The sequence below is a fragment of the Chionomys nivalis genome, chromosome X (genome assembly GCF_950005125.1).
Source record: "Chionomys nivalis chromosome X, mChiNiv1.1, whole genome shotgun sequence".
In the NCBI taxonomy this organism is placed as follows: domain Eukaryota; kingdom Metazoa; phylum Chordata; class Mammalia; order Rodentia; family Cricetidae; genus Chionomys; species Chionomys nivalis.
The window spans coordinates 123126658-123142740 of NC_080112.1; the positions used below are offsets into that span (position 1 = coordinate 123126658).

Consider the following 16083-nt stretch of genomic DNA (forward strand, 5'->3'; position numbering starts at 1 on the left):
TGCCAGAGCTGGGATGCCTCACTCAGCCATGATGCTGGGGGTGGGGGGTGGGGACTTGGTCCTGCCTCAACTTGATTTGTCATACTTTGTTGACTCCCATGAGAGGCCTGCCCCTTTCTGAAGGAGGAAGAAAGTATGGGGGCGGTAGACAGGAGGTGGGGGGAGGGAATGTGAAGAGAGGAGGGAGGGGAAATTATGGTTGGTATATAAAATAAATGAAAAAATTTAATAAAAGAAATAAAGGACCGGGTAGTGGCCAAATTAAATAAACCATGTGGTGTAACTACTTTAGGTTTTTCTGTTGCTCATTTACTCTTTAAAATAGTTGGCTTAAATAAATGTATATATTATTGAGTGTATGTCATATATATAGAAATAACATCTCTGTATGATGCCGAGTATTGCCCTTTCAAGGTCTGGAAAGAATTGTGTTGGAATTTTGCTGGGTATTGTATTGAGTCTGTAGATTGCTTTCGGTAAAATGGTCAGTTTTACTATGTTAATCCTGTTGATCCAAGGGCATGGAAGATCTATCTCTCTTCAAAGACCAGAAGATTTTCTTTTTGCATTACATAGTACTTTATTAAGAAGGAACTTATATGTCAGTACTCATACGTAAACAATAGTGACAATGAATCAAGGCAAACCCATCAGGGATCATGTGTATTATAGTAACTTACATTATCCTTTATATAATTGATGTGTAATAGTTAAGCAAAACGTAATACATTAAGCAAACATTTTTGCATGTATTTCCTTCTCTTTACCTTTCTGTGCCTTTATCATTTGTTTGACTTTAAGCAATTTTCTTCCTGGATAGCAACTCTATCTCCTGGGACTACCTCGTGTGTCTCCCTAAGATTGACCAATGACAGCATCATTTGTTAAATATGCTTTCTTCTTTTCATTTGATGTTTTTTGTTTCTTTGTCAAAATCAGGTGTTCGGAGGAGTGTGGATTAATATCCAGGTCTTTAATTCAGTTCCATTGGTCCTCCTGTCTGTTCTTATGCCAATGCCAGGCTGTTTTCAGTACTGTAGCTCTGTAGTAGAGTTTGAAGTCAGGGATTGTGATGCCTCCAGAAGTTTTTTTATTGTAGAGGATTGTTTTGAGTATAAATGCCCCTCAACCAAAGAATGGATAAGGAAAATGTGGTAATGGAGTACTACCCAACAGAAAAAGAATAATGACATCTTGAATTTTGCAGGGAAATGGATGGAGCTAGAAAACATTATTTTGAGTGAGGTAACCCAGACACAGAAAGACAAATATCATATGTACTCACTCATAAGTGGTTTTTAAACATAAAGCAAAGGAAACCAGCCTACAAAACCACAATCCCAGAGAACTTAGACAACAACGTGGACACTAAGAGAGACTTACATAGAACTAATCTACATGGGAAGTAGAAAGTAGAAAAAGGCAAGATCTCCTGAATAAATTGGGAGCATGGGGACCTTGGGGGATGGTTGAATAGGAAAGAATAGAGGCAGGGAGGGGACCAGAGAAAAATGTAGAGCTCAATAAAAATCAATTTAAAAAAAGAAAAAAAAAAGATTGGCCAATGCTGGATCATATTCTTTTAATCCTTGCCATCCTTGCAGTTTATATATAGTGCTTTGGTATTTGATGGGCCCATTTCAAAAGCCTCCAAACAACTACCAGTTGCTCCCTGCCAACTTGACATCTTCATTTTACAAGCACCAATACTCGGTAAACAGCTTAAGGATATAGGTTGCAGTCTGGATGTATCTGCTGTCTCAATAAAAGTCTTTGAATTACCCACACACCCTAAAAAATTTATGTTTTAGAAGTTATCTTCCAGTTTTGAGATTTGAAAAAATTATTTCCATTTTTTAAGTCTTTAGCTATTAACAAAATCTTACCTACATCTTTTAAATCTATACCTATATCCTTGGTGAAATCAGGACAGAAGTCACCAGAGCCATCTTTGGGGAATATTCCCCCATCATCTTCTCTTTTTAGGTCTCCGTATTCAGTAACAACACAGAGTTTGGCAGGGTTTTTGTTTTTTTTTTGTTTTTTTTTGTTTTTGCCACTCACTTCTACATTATCAAGCATCCTTGCCACACCTACTCCTTCAATTACTTGACCAAATACTACATTTCCCATCGTTATGGAGTCGGAAATGATGTGATCCTGAACTGAGACCCAATTGTATTGGGGGCCTGCATTTGCCATGCTCAGCAAACCCTCCTGACCATGCTTGTAAAGAATTTTCATTTTCAAATTTTTCACCATAAGTAATTTCTTCACCTATCCCATTCTGACTTGAGGAGTTTCTGCCTTGAACCATAAGTCTCTTAGTAATTTGACGGAAATGGCATCCTTTAAAATGCAGAGTTTCTCAAATGTGGATCCACTGCCTTTTTCTCCTGTACACAATGCAAGAAAATTTTATATCTGCCAACAATTCTAAAACAATTCATCCAACTTGTTCCCTGTCCATGTTCAAATCAAAGAAGACCGGAGGGTTTTTAGAGTTGGGAGGGCTTGGCAGGTCAGGGTGGGGTCAAATCTTCAGTCCAGGTACCAGGAAGCAGGACTGAGAATTGAAGGTTTTTTTTCAATAATTATTACTTAATTTTATGTGCATTTGTATGAAGGTGTTAGGTCCCCTGGAACCAGAATTGTAAACTGCCATGTGAGGGGTGGGAATTGAACCAGAGTCCTCTGGAAGAGCAGTCAGTGCTATTAACCACTGAACCATCTCTCCAGTCCCAATAGACTTGTTTTTATAATGCAGGTCTTTCACTTGCTTGGTTAGAGTTACCCCACAATAGTCTATATTATTTGATGCTATTGTGAAGAGTGATTTCCCTGATTTCTTTCTCAGTCTGTTTGTCATTTGTATGTAGGAGGGCTACTTATTTTTTTTTTTTTAATCTTGTATTCAGCTACTTTGCTGAAAGTGTTTATTAGCTGTAGGAATTATCTAGAGGCATTTTGGGGGTCACTTATATATACTATCATATAATCTGCAAATAGTAAAAGTTTGACTTCTTCCTTTCCAATTTGTATCCTCTTGATCTCCTTCAGTTGCTGTAGGACAATGGTCTGTACCCTGTCACTTGTATTTTAAAAAAACGCTGATTGGCCAGTAACCAGGCAGGAAGTAGAGGTGGGGCAACGAGAATTCTGGGAAGAGGAAAGTTTCAGTCTGCAGTCATCACCCAGACAGAGAGGAAGCCAGACACAGAGCAAGATGTGGGTGCCTCACCAAAAAAGGTACCATAGACAAGGATAATGGGCCAATTTTAGTTGTAAGAAGGAGTTAATAAGAAGAAGCCTGAACTAATAGGTCAATCAGTTTATATTTATTGTAGGCCTCTGTGTGTTTATTTGGGACTAAACAGCTGTGGGACCTGGCGGGATAGAAACCCCAGTCAATATTCAGTTGTCTTATTGCTCTAGCTAGAACTTCAAGTACCATATTGAATAGATATGGAGAGAGTGGACAACCTTGTCTTGTTCTTGATTTTAGTGGAAATGCTTCAAGTTTCTTTCCATTTAATTTGATGTTGGCTATAGGTTTGCTATAAATTACCTTTATTATGTTGAGGTATGTTTCTTGTATTCCTAATGTCTCCAGGACTTTTATCATGAAGGGGTACTGAATTCTGTCAGGGACCTTTTATGTGTCTTCTGGCGGATTATATTTACTTAAAATATATTTACATAATTTTTGTCTTCCAAGATTTTTTTTTCTAGTGATGTTTTTTTTCTTTTTTCTTTTTTTTCTTTTTTTATTCTTTTTTAATTAAAATTTCCAACTGCTCCCCGTTTCCCATTTCCCTCCCCCTCCTCCCACATATTGCCCCCTCCCCCCGCTCCCCTCCCCCTATCCCTACTCCACTTCTCCTCCCCCTAGTCCACTCCCCCTCCCTCTCGATACTGAAGAGCAGTCCAAATTCCCTGCTCTACAGGAAGACCAAGGTCCTCCCACTTCTATCTAGGTCCAGGAAGGTGAGCATCCAAACAGGCTACGCTCCCACAAAGCCAGTTCATGTATTAGGATCGAAACCTAGTGCCATTGTCCTTGGCTTCTCATCAGCCTTCATTGTCCTCCTTGTTCAGAGAGTTCAGTTTCAACCCATGCTTATTCAGTCCCAGTCCAGCTGGCCTTGGAGAGCTCCCAATAGATCAGTTCCACTGTCACTGTGGGTGGGTGCACGCCTCGTGGTCCTGATTTCCTTGCTCATGTTCTCCCTCCTTCTTGTCTTCCAAGATTTTATTGAGTGGTTTGGGTACAACCAAACTATTTTTTCCTGTTCCCTTTTTAAGGTAATTTATTTATTTATTTTATATCCCAACCACACTTTCCCCTCCCTCCTCTCCTCCCATTATCTCCCTCCATTCCTGTCTCCCGCCCCCATCCTGTCCTCTATTCAGAAAGGGGCAAGCTTCCCATGGGAGTCAACAAAACATGGCATAACAAGTTGAGGTAAGACTAAGCTCCTCCACTTGTATTAAGGCTGGGCAAGGCAACCCAGTAAGAAGAACAGGTTCGCAAGAGCCTGCCATAGCCATGGGGACAGCCCCCCCAATCCCTTCAGGAGTCCCACAAGTAGACTAAGCTACACAACTGTCATAATAGGCAGAGGGCCTTGGTCAGTTCCACGCAGGCTCCTTGGCTGTTGATTCAGTCTCTGTGAGCCCCTATGAACCCAGGTTAGTTGTTTCTTTGGGTTTTCTTGTGATGTCATTGACCCCTCTGGCTCCTACAATCCTTTCTCCCTCTCTTTAGCAGGATCCCCCAAGCTTAGCCTAATATTTGGCTGTAGTGTAGTGTCCCAATCCTTTCACTAGAACACAGGATATGCCAGTTCGTCACTATTGCTTAGGAGGCTTAGCTGGGGTCATCCTTGTAGATTCCTGGGACTTTCCCTTTTATTAGGTTTCTATCTAAGAGTGAAATATCTTGCTCCCCCATCCAGTCATCCCTTTCACTTACTCTCCCCCTCTATCCAACCCCAACCTATTTTTTCATGTACCTATTCCCCCACCCACTTCCAGTCCACCCAGGAGATCTCTTCTCTTTCTCCTTCCCAGGGAGATCTGGCTATTACCAATAAATCTGCTATGAATTTGAACATAGTGAACAAGTGTCCTTGTAGTATGACTAAGCATCCTTTGGGTTTATGCCCAAGAGTGGTATTGCTAGGTCCTGAGGTAGACTGATTCCCAATGTTCTGAGAAATTGACATAGTGTTTTCCAAAAGGGCTGTATAAATTTACACTCCCACCAGCAATGGAGGAGTGTTCCCCTTGCTCCATATCCTCTCCAGAATAGGCTGTCATTGGTGTTTTGATTTTGGTCATTCTGACAGGTGTAAGATGGAATCTCAGAGTCATTTTGATTTTTATTTCCCTGATGACTAAGGATGTTGAACAATTTGTTAAGTGTTTCTCTACCATTTGAGATGCTTCTGTTGAGAATTCTGTTTAGATCTATACCCCAATTTTTAATCATATTATTTGTTTTTTTTTTTGGTGTCTAGTTTCTTGAGTTCTTTATATATTTTGGAGATCAGTTGTCTGTCCAATGTGGGGTTAGTGAATATCTTTCCCCATTCTTTAGACTGGTGCTTTGTCTTATTGACAGTGTCCTTTGACTTACAGTAGCTTTTCAGTTTCATGAGGTCCCATTTATTAATTATCGATTTTAGTGTTTGTGCTACTATTCAGGAAGTTTTCTCCTGTGCCAGTGAGTTCAAGGCTATTTCCAAATTTCTCTTCTACCAGCTTCAGTGTAACTGGATTTATGTTGAGGTCTTTGATCCACTTGTACTTAGTTTTGTGCAGGGTGATAGATATGGATCAATTTGTATTCTTCTACATGCCAGCATCCAGTTATGCCAGCACCATTTTTTAAAGATGCCTACTTTTTTCCATTGTATATTTTTGGCTTCTTTGTCAGAAATCATGTGTTCATAGGTGTGTGAATTTATGTCAGGGTCTTCGATTTGATTCCATTAATCCCTGTGTCAGTTTTTTTTTTTTTTTTTTGCCAATATCAAGCTGTTTTCATTATTGTAACTCTATAGTAGAGATTGAAGTCAGGGATGGCGATACCTACAGAAGTTTCTTTATTGCCAGGCAGTGGCGGTACACACCTTTAATCCCAGCACTCGGGAGGCAGAGACAGGTGAACTCTGTGAGCTCAAGGCCAACCTGGTCTACAAGAGCTAGGACTGTTACACAGAGAAACCCTGTCTTGAAAAAACAAAAACAAACCAAAAAAAAGAAAGTTCCTTTATTGTACATGATTGTTTTAGCTATCCTGGGCTGTTTGTTTTTCCATATGAAGTTGAGTATTGTTCTTTTGAGCTCTATGAAGAATTGTATTGTGATTTTGATGCAGATTGCATTGAATCTGTATATTGCTTTTGGTAAGATTATTACTATGTATACTATATTAATTCTACCAATACATGAGTGTGGGTGATCTTTCCATCTGCTGATATCTTCTCTAATTTCTTTCTTCAAAGACTAGAAGGCCTTTGACTTGCTTGGTTAAAGTTACCCAAAACTATTTTACATTGTTTGTGGTAATAGTGAAGGGTACCATTTCACTGATTTCTTCCTCAGCCCTTTTATCTTTTGTATATAAGAGAGCTACTGATTTTTTTTTTTGTTAATCTTATATCCAGCTACTTTGCTAAAGGTGTTTATCAGCTGTAGGAGTTCCCTGGTAATATTTCATACATATTAGTATGTCATTTGCAAATAGCAATACTTTGTATTCTTCCATTCCAATTTGTATCCCTTTGATCTTCTTTTGTTGTCTTAATAACTCTAGATAGAACTTCCATTACTATATTGAGTAGATATGGAGAATGGACAGCCTTGTCTTGTTCCTGATTTTAGTGGAATTGCTTTGAGTTTCTCTCCATTTAATTTGATGTTGGCTGTCAGCTTGCTGTATATTGCTTATATTATATTATTATATTTATTATCATTATATATTGTTTTGATTTATTTTAGGTATGTTTCTTGCATCCCTGATCTCTCCAAGACTTTTATCATGAAGCAGTGTTGGATTTTGTCAAAGGGTTTTTCATCATCTAATGAGATGATCATGTATTTTTTTTCTTTTAGTCAACTGATATGGTGGATTACATTAACACCTTTTCATTTGTTGCGCCATCCCTGCTTCTCTGGGACGAAGCTCACTTGATCATGGTGGGTGATCTTTTTGATGTGTTCTTGGATTCTGTTTGCAAGTAATTTATTCAGCATTTTTGCATCAATATTCATGAAGGGAATTGGTCTGTGTTATCTTTGTTGAGTCTGTGTGTTTTGGATATCAAGGTGACTGTGGCATCATAAATTGAATCTGATAATATTCTTTCTGTTTCTATTGTGTGGAACAGTTTGAGAAGTATTGGTATTAACCCTTCTTTGAAATTTTGATAGAATTCTGCATTGAAACCATATTTACCTGGGCTTTTTTTGGGGGTGGGGATACTTTTAATGACCATTTCTATTTCCCTAAGGGTTATAGGTCTAATTAAATTGTTTGTCTGATCTTGATTTAATTTTAGTATGTGGTATATATCAAGAAAATTTTCCATTTCTTTTAGGTTTTCCAATTTTGTGGAATACAGGTTTTTGAAGTATGACCTAATGATTCTCTGGATTTCCTCAATGTCTATTATGTCCCCCCATTTGATTTCTGATCTTTTTCTTTGGATATTATCTCTCTGCCTTTTGGTTAGTTTGGATAAGGGTTTGTCTATCTTGTTGGTTTTTTTCGAAGAACCAACTCTATATTTTATTGATTCTTTGTATTGTTCTCTGTTTCTAGTTTATTGATTTCAGCCCTTAGTTTGATTATTTTTGGCATCTACTCCTCCTGGGTGAGTCTGCTTCTTTTTGTTCTAGAGCTTTCAGGTGTACTGTTAACTCACTAGTGTAATATTTCTTCAAATTCTTTATGCAGGCACTTAGTTCCATGACCTTTCCTCTTAGTAGCACTTTCATTGTGTCCCATAAGTTATAGGATATCATGCATTCCTTTTCATTTAATTCTTGGAAGTCTTTGATTTCTTTATTTCTTCCTTGGCATAGTGGTAATTCAATTGAGAGTTGTTCAATTTCCCTGCATTTTTTGTCTTTCTGTAGTTTGTGTTGTTAAACTACAGCTTTAATTCCTAGTGATCTGGTAAGATACAGGGTGATTTTTGACCAAGTATGCATTCAATTTTGGAGAAGAATCCATGAGATGCTGAGAAGAAATTACACTCTTTTTGTTTTGTTTTGTTTGTTTTGGGACAAAGTTCTGTTTCTACTATGATTTTATTGAATATGTTTTCTATGCCTTTGAATTGGAGTTATTCTTTTTTTAACCCTATTATTCTTAGGTTTGGTCTTTTCATGATGACCCAGACTTCCTGGATGTTTTGTTTTAGGAATTTAATGAATTTAACATTTTCTTTGACTGATGAATCTATTTCTTCTGTGGTATTCTCAATGCCTGAAATTCTCTCTTCCATCTCTTATATTCTGTTGATGATGCTGGTATCTGCAATTCCTGTTCAATAACCCAGATTTTCCATTTCCAGAATTCCCTTAGTTTGTGTTTTGTTTATTCCTTCTATTTCAATTTTCAAGTCTTGGACTGTTTCATTCACCTGTTTGTTTTTTCTTCACTTTGTTGGCATTCTTTAAGGGATTTATTGATTCCCTCCATTTTTTGTTTGTCTTTTTTTTATTTCATCAAGGGTGTTTTTCTTTTCCTCTTTAAGGGTCTCTATCCTCTTGATAGTTATTTTTAAGTTTTTTTTCTTGTGCTTCAGGTACACTGGAATGTTCAGGTCTTACTGTCATAGTTTAGCTGAATTCTGGTGGTGACATAATTGTTCTTTCTGTTATTGATTGTGTTCTTATACTGGCATTTAGACATCTGGATTTGGGAGGATTATAAGTTTATTATGTTTATTCCTGTGTTTGTTTTTGTTGAATGGGTATTTTTTCTCTTGGTTTCTGTTTTCTCTCTGGTTTTCTGGTCCAAGTGGCCAAGGTTTCTGGTGAGTGATGAGTCTTCAGGTCCAGGAGGGTATGTCTGGTGGGGTTTTGGGGGCCTTGGGTTCCTTGATCTGGTCTGGCCTTCAGTAAAGCCAAAGTCTTCTTGGGTTTCTAGATCTGGCCTGGCTTGAGTTTTCTTCTTGTTGTGATCTAGCTGCCCTCACTCCCCTTGACTGACAGGGGAACTTCCTTGTGGTCTGTAATTGACAAGGATGTTTGTGTTCTTTCTGGCCGGTGGTTTTCCACAGAAGCAGTAGAGGTATAAAAGACTTTAGCTCGGGGAAAAATAAAGGTTGTTGTTCTTTTACCTAAGAAGAAGCCTCTGTGTCTCAATCCCAGCACCCCCGCCAGTCTCAGCATCCAGACAGTGCTGGCGCAGTATCTTCTGTAGTGCCTATGATCAACCTGGCTGCTGGAAAAGTTCTTCAGACTTGTGTAGACTGTTCCTGAGCCTAAGGAGTCTGCTGGAGTTGTGTGGAAGTGCTAGTTGTGGGGAGGATGATGAGGTGGGAAGGGTTTGACAGTAGTATGGTTCTTGAGGGAGCAAAATCCAGGGGTGGTAGTGATAGTCTAGCTGGCAGGTGGATCACTCACTTATTCCTCAACTAGTGAGGACTATAACAGTGCAGTGTTCACTGGAGTTGGGGGCAGAGCTCAGCAGTGATACTGGTGCAGAGATGGGAGGAGGCGGGCCTAGGATGCATCCTGGTAATAGAGAATCTGATGATTGGAGCAGCTCATTTTGGAGGCAGCTCACTCACCTGTTCTAACTGGTGTGGACCATATCTGTACCTATGGAGTCTGCTGGAATTGTGGGGAATTACTGGCCAAGGGGAAGATGATGAGATGGGAGGGATTGGGCTATGCTGTGGTTCTTGTGATGCATAATCTAGGGTGGGGTGGCAGTAGTTGGCAGGTGGTTCCTCACCTACTGATCAACTGGTGAGGGCTGAACCAGAGCAGTGGGGTTGGGTGTAGGGGCCATCAGTGATGCTGGTGCTGAGATGGGAGGGACAGTCCACAGGACAGGAAGGTCACTCTGAGTTCTGGGTTCTGGCTGGTATGGTCTATTTTTCATTGGCAGAAGTTTTCTGGGATTGGGGGCAGGGTTCAGTAACAGTGGGGCCCTGGATAAGTTGTGATGATGTGGGCCTGGGGAAAGGTAGCAAGGTAAAGAGTTCAGGGAAGGGTATAGCTTACTCACCTGGTCTTGCTGGTGTGGTCTGGGCCTGTTTGGCAGAAGTCTTCTGGGGTTGGGAAGGTCCAGAGATGAGATAGGTTGGCATGGGCCGGGGAAGGGTCATGACATTATGAATTTTGCAGGCAATTGGATGCAACTAGAAAAAATATCACACTGAGTGAGTTAACACAGACCTAAAAAGACAAATATGGCATTATGTATTTACTTACAAGTGAGTATTAACAGTTAAGTGAATGAAAATCAAGCTACAATCCACAGACCCTGAGAGGTCAGGTAAAGAGGAGGGCTCCAGAGGAAGGGGAAATAGAATAAATTTTGCAGGTGGACTGGAGGAGAATAGGGATAAAGAGGGAAGGATCAGGTAGGAAGAAAGGATGAAGGAGGAGAATGTGTGTAAAAACTACTGGGATTGGGGGAGCATTGGGCATGTGTGGAAGCATAGTACAGTGGAAACTTCCTGGAATTTATGAGTGTGACCCTAGTGAGGACTCCTAGTAATGGAGGATATGGAGTCTGAACTGGCCTTCTTTGGTAACTAGGCAAGGCTTCAGTGTTGGGACTGGGTTACATTCCTTTGAGCTGCTGGCCAAAATGGCCCTGTGAAGATCCCTAAACAACCAGGCTGGTGTTAGGCCATAAGGACACTCTCTGAAAACTGAAAGTGGAGCCCCATTTCTGAGGACAACATCTACTATGTTTACTGACTGTAGAAAGCTCAAGCTTGTGTGGCATGGAGAATTCACCCCTATGTTCTGGTCTTTTTGGTGTGGAAAGGTAGGTACTCTGCAGGGTATGGAAAGAGAAACATGGACATCAATCCAGCCGCAAATCTTCCACCTATAATCTGTCCTGCTAGCAATGTGCACTAGGGCAATGGTGGCAATGGTGGCAATGTGCGCTGAAGCAATGTTGGCACAGAACATGTTGGGGTGGCCAAGTAAGTCCAACTTGAGGCCCAGGCCATGAGAGGGAGCCCATGCCCTGCACTGCCTTGATGACAGCTTCAGATATGGAAGCAGGATAGACCAGAGATCCAGGGTAGAACCAAACACAGCTGTTTGAAAACAAAACAACAATCAACGAGATGATTCCTAATGATATATTCTGCTATACTCATGGATCGGTGCCTTGTCCAGTCATCATAGAAGAGGCTTCCTTTGGCAGCAGATGGGAATGGGTACAGAGACCTACAACCAGACATTATGCAGAGAGAGAGAGAGAGAGAGAGAGAGAGAGAGAGAGAAAGAGAGAGAGAGAGAGAGAGAGACTAAATTGGAGGTCTCTGTCGGGTCCCTCCCCTCAGAGACTGGGGAACATGGCAGAAGAGGGAAAGAAAAGATGGCATGAGTCAGGGAGGATGGAAGAAAACAGGAGAACACGGTCCACCAAATCAACTAAGCAGCACTCATATGGGTTCACAGAGACTAAAGTAGCAAGTCTGGGTCTGCATGAGTCTGCACCAGGTCCTCTGCGTAAATATTGTACCTGTTAGCTTGGTGTTTTTCTAGGACTTCTAAAAGTGGGATGGGGTGTGTATCTGACTCACCTGCTCTTGAGATGCTTCTCCTCCTATTGGGTTGCCTTGACCAGCCTTGATAGGAGGGTTTGTGCCTAGTCCTATTGTAACTCGCTATGTCATGTTTGGTTGATAGCCCTGGGACAGCTGCCCTTTTCTGAAGGGAAGCAGAGGAGGAGTGGATCTGGGAAAGAAGGAAGGTGTGGAGGGGGAGCTGGGAGGAGTGAGGGGAGGGGATACTGTGGGCGGGATACATTGTATTATAGGAGAATCTCTTTTCAATAATATTAAAAAAGAAATAGCATGTCTGACAATAGAATTATGAAAGCTGGGACAGATATGTGAATGTGTAAGAGTCTTAGCTCCTGCCTGATATTTTATATTTTCAATTTTTTTGAGACAGGGTCTCTCTATGGCTCTCATGAAACTCTTTGTGTAGACCACCATACCCAGAACATGTACAATTGTGAAATTATCTTTGGTTAAGATAAAGGTATATGTGATACTCTTTAAAGCAACTGTTAAAATAACAAAACAATGTCTATTAGATAGCTAAGAATGAATAAATATACAAAGACTTAAATCACTAATAGATCCCACAACCCAAGAGAAAGCAGAATAAAAGATCACAAAACCAAAAACCAACTAGATGAATAAAAAATAAAAAGAAAGTAGATAGAATTAGACCTAACCAGAGAGATCATAACATCAAATATGGACCCTATGGTAGATCTAGTGCTAGTTTTTGGGAAAGTCTCTAGACAGATCTCTAGAATGACTGTATCTTATCGGATCACCATAGCTTAAAGTTAGAATTCAACAGCAACACTAATTTCAGAAAGCCCATAAACACATGGAAATTGAACAATGCTCATTTGAATCACCAATGGGTCAGGAAGAAAGAAAGAAAGAAAATAAAGACTTCCTAAAATTCAATGAAAAGTACTGCACAACATACTCAAATTTATGGGACAAAATGAAAGCAGTGTTAGGAGGAAAGTTTATAGTACTAAATGCCTACATAAATAATGTGGGAAAACCCCACACTAGCAAGTTAACAGGCTACCTGAAAGCTCTAGAACAAAAAGAAGCAAACTCACCCAGGAGTGCTAGATGACAGGAAATAATCAAATTGAGAGCTGAAATCAACAAAATAGAAACAAAGAAAATAATACAAAGAATCAGTGAGACAAAATGTTGGTTCTTTGAGAAAATAAAAAAAAAATAGACAAACCTTTATCCAAACTCACCAAAAGGCAGAGAGAGAGAGAATATTCAAATTAACAAAATCAGAAATGAAAAGGGGGACATAAAAACAGACACAGAGGAAATCCAGAGAATTGCCAGGTCATACTTCAAAAATCTGTACTTCACAAAATTGGAAAACTTAAAGGAAATGGACAATTTTCTGGATAAATATCACTTGCCAAAATTAAATCAAGACCAGATAAGCAAATTAAACAGGCCTATACCTGCTGAAGAAATAGAAACAGTCATCAAAAGTCTCCCAACTAAAAAAGGGGAGACAGGAGGAAGGGAAGGGAACAGCAAAAATGTACAGCTCAATGAAAACAATAAAAAAGAAAGGAAAAAATTAAAGGCATTCAGTATCCTATATAGAATATAGGATTGTCATGTAAGATAACAAAGCAAAACCAACTTCATGTATTAAAAGCAGAACCTGCTTAAGAATATAAGGATGTAAATGATATTTAAACACCAATCAAAACAAAATTTGAAATTTTTCATTAGTCCCAAATTAAATTTATCTTGGATTCACAATTTTGTGGTATTGAAATGGTTAATTCAAGAGCATAGAATCCAAAGTGTTTTCTTAGCAGATCTTCAAAATATATTTACTGAAAGTTACAAACCAAAGCCCTCAAAGAGGAGAAATTCGTGATTATCACTAGGAATTTCAGTACCATACTGTCTCAAAAAGCCTCCAAATTAGTATAGACTTTTAGGATTTGAACAGCACAATGCAGTTGAAGTAACCGACATTTATAGAACACGCTGTCTAACATAGCAAGAACACTTATTCTTCTCAAGTACCCAGACAGCAGCCACGATAGTCCATATCTGAGCCCTTCAGATAACTCACAAGTAGTTTGTCGTGTTCTTGTTGTACAAAGAAAGTTCTTTGATCACAATGGAATTCCACTAGTGAGACATCTCCAGCATCCAGCGACAGGAAAACAATTAAAACAAGAAATGTACTTTGAGAAAGAATTCACTTGTGTCCTGAAACAGCACAGAGGCCAAAGTAGAAACTGAAAGGAAAGCATTCTCAGTGGGTTCAGAATAAAACCACAACTTAAAGTCAAAGGAAGCAGGTAGGAGGGAATATTAGTAAAATTGGCATAAAACAGTGAGAAAAGAGCAGAACGAACAACGGGAAGGCAATAAAAACAAAACCTATTCTTTACAAACATCTTGTTAACCCTCTAGTGAGAAAATTAGGGGAAACCAGAGAAAAAGCAAATACATTTGCAATGAAATGGGAGTCATGAAAACAGATTTTCTGCACACTATGAGCTTACCAAGGACAACTCTATTATACACCAATATAGTGAAAATTTAATAAGTGAATAAATTCCTTGAAAGATACAAACAAGGAAATTCTCTCAAGAATTTGAACCCACAGAATCTTTGACTTTATAGTTTAAATGTACCCCAAATATGACCCTAAGCCTTTAACTTTACTACTGAATCATGGCCAAGAAAAATGCTAAAGGAATAGACTATTTCAATTCCATTAGAAAAGTTAAGAAAAGAAACTTCCCATTTGTTGCATGTTGGTAGCATTGCCTTGATATTAAAACCATATTAGTAGATCACAAGTCAAAACAATTAAGATGCAAAACTTCTCCCAAAATAAAATTGATTTTTTTAGACTATTATTCCAATAGAAAAGGAAGAAATAAACCTAATATTATTCATAGAGGAAATTATGGCATAGAAATACTGATAGAATATATTCAAAAGTCAAGTTAATATACATCCATTTAGTGAGTTCACATCAAATAAAACCAACATACTTAACCTATTTTATTCATAAGTTCTAGCAACAACTGAAACTTGAAAAGAAGACTTTCAGTTATAGTAATTGCAAAATGCACAAAATACTTATGTGTGAAGTCAGTCAAAGCTGTGCAAGCCCTGAAAAGTACGAACTTCTCAGAAACCTTGAAGAGTGACACCAATGGACACTGTGCTATCTTCATGAAAAAGTCTGTGGGGCTGAGATGTAGGTCACTTTAGAACACTTGGCCAAGAATCAAAAGGCCCTGGCTTTTCTTCCTCCACCACATAGACAAAACCCCAAACAAACCTTCAGTCTTTCACAATTAAGTATGATGGTTTGGGGGAGGGAGTCCAGAGTGTCATTTATGAATTTACTGAGAGTTTTGATTTGGGTGGTAGATGGCAACTTTTGGCAAATGCTTTTCCTGTGTTTATTGAGAAAAACAAAACTGTTTGTCTAGTTTATTCCATTAATGTCATCAATTATATTTTTCCAATGTTAAATCAAGTTTCAGGTATTTGAGATGACTAATTCTGGATATCCAGTATTCAACATTATCACTACAGCTAACAATCATGTATTATAGTTATACTATGATAATATATAATATACACAAGTTACAGTGCAACCTAATGTAGGTGGAGGCTGCTCATTTATCCCAAAATAATCACACAGAAACTATATTAATTGCAACACTACTTGGAGGATGACTCTAGAGTATTTCTAGCTAGCTCCTAAATCTTAAATTAACCCATTTCTATTATTTTGTGTATCCCCACAAGGTTGTGGCTTACCAGGTAAAGTTTCCACGTCTGACTCCTTCAGCAGCTACATGGCGTCTCTATGACTCTGTCTACTCTCTCTCTCTCTACATCTTTGTTCAGAATTTCTGCCTGGCTTTACTCTCTTAAGCCATTGGCCAAAAGTGGCTTCTTTATTAACCAATGGCAATAAAACATATTCACAGCATACAGAGTGGAATCCCAGATAAAATTAGTGTACAATAATATATATTATATAACTATATAATGTATCTGTTAAGCACAGAGGTACATAGTGCTGTTCCCACAAAATACGAAAGAACATGCTAAGTATATGAGTGGAAAAATATAATAATTAGCTGAATCACGTCAATTATTCCACACTGTATATATACACTAAGGCAACAATTTGTGTGTCTTAAAAATATATAATTCTTGTTCCCCAATTATGCCTCAATAAAGTCAAGAAAATGCTAAATCATTCTTTCATCCAAAGGATAAGCTCTACTTCATCTTTATGTATTAT

At 38.8% G+C, this 16083-nt stretch overlaps 1 pseudogene; it reads right to left on the reverse strand.

Moving 5' to 3' along the window:
- Window positions 1-729: 729 nt before the first annotated feature.
- The window catches only part of LOC130868628 (peptidyl-prolyl cis-trans isomerase D-like), a 74471-nt pseudogene continuing 59117 nt past the window's right edge, over window positions 730-16083 (reverse strand).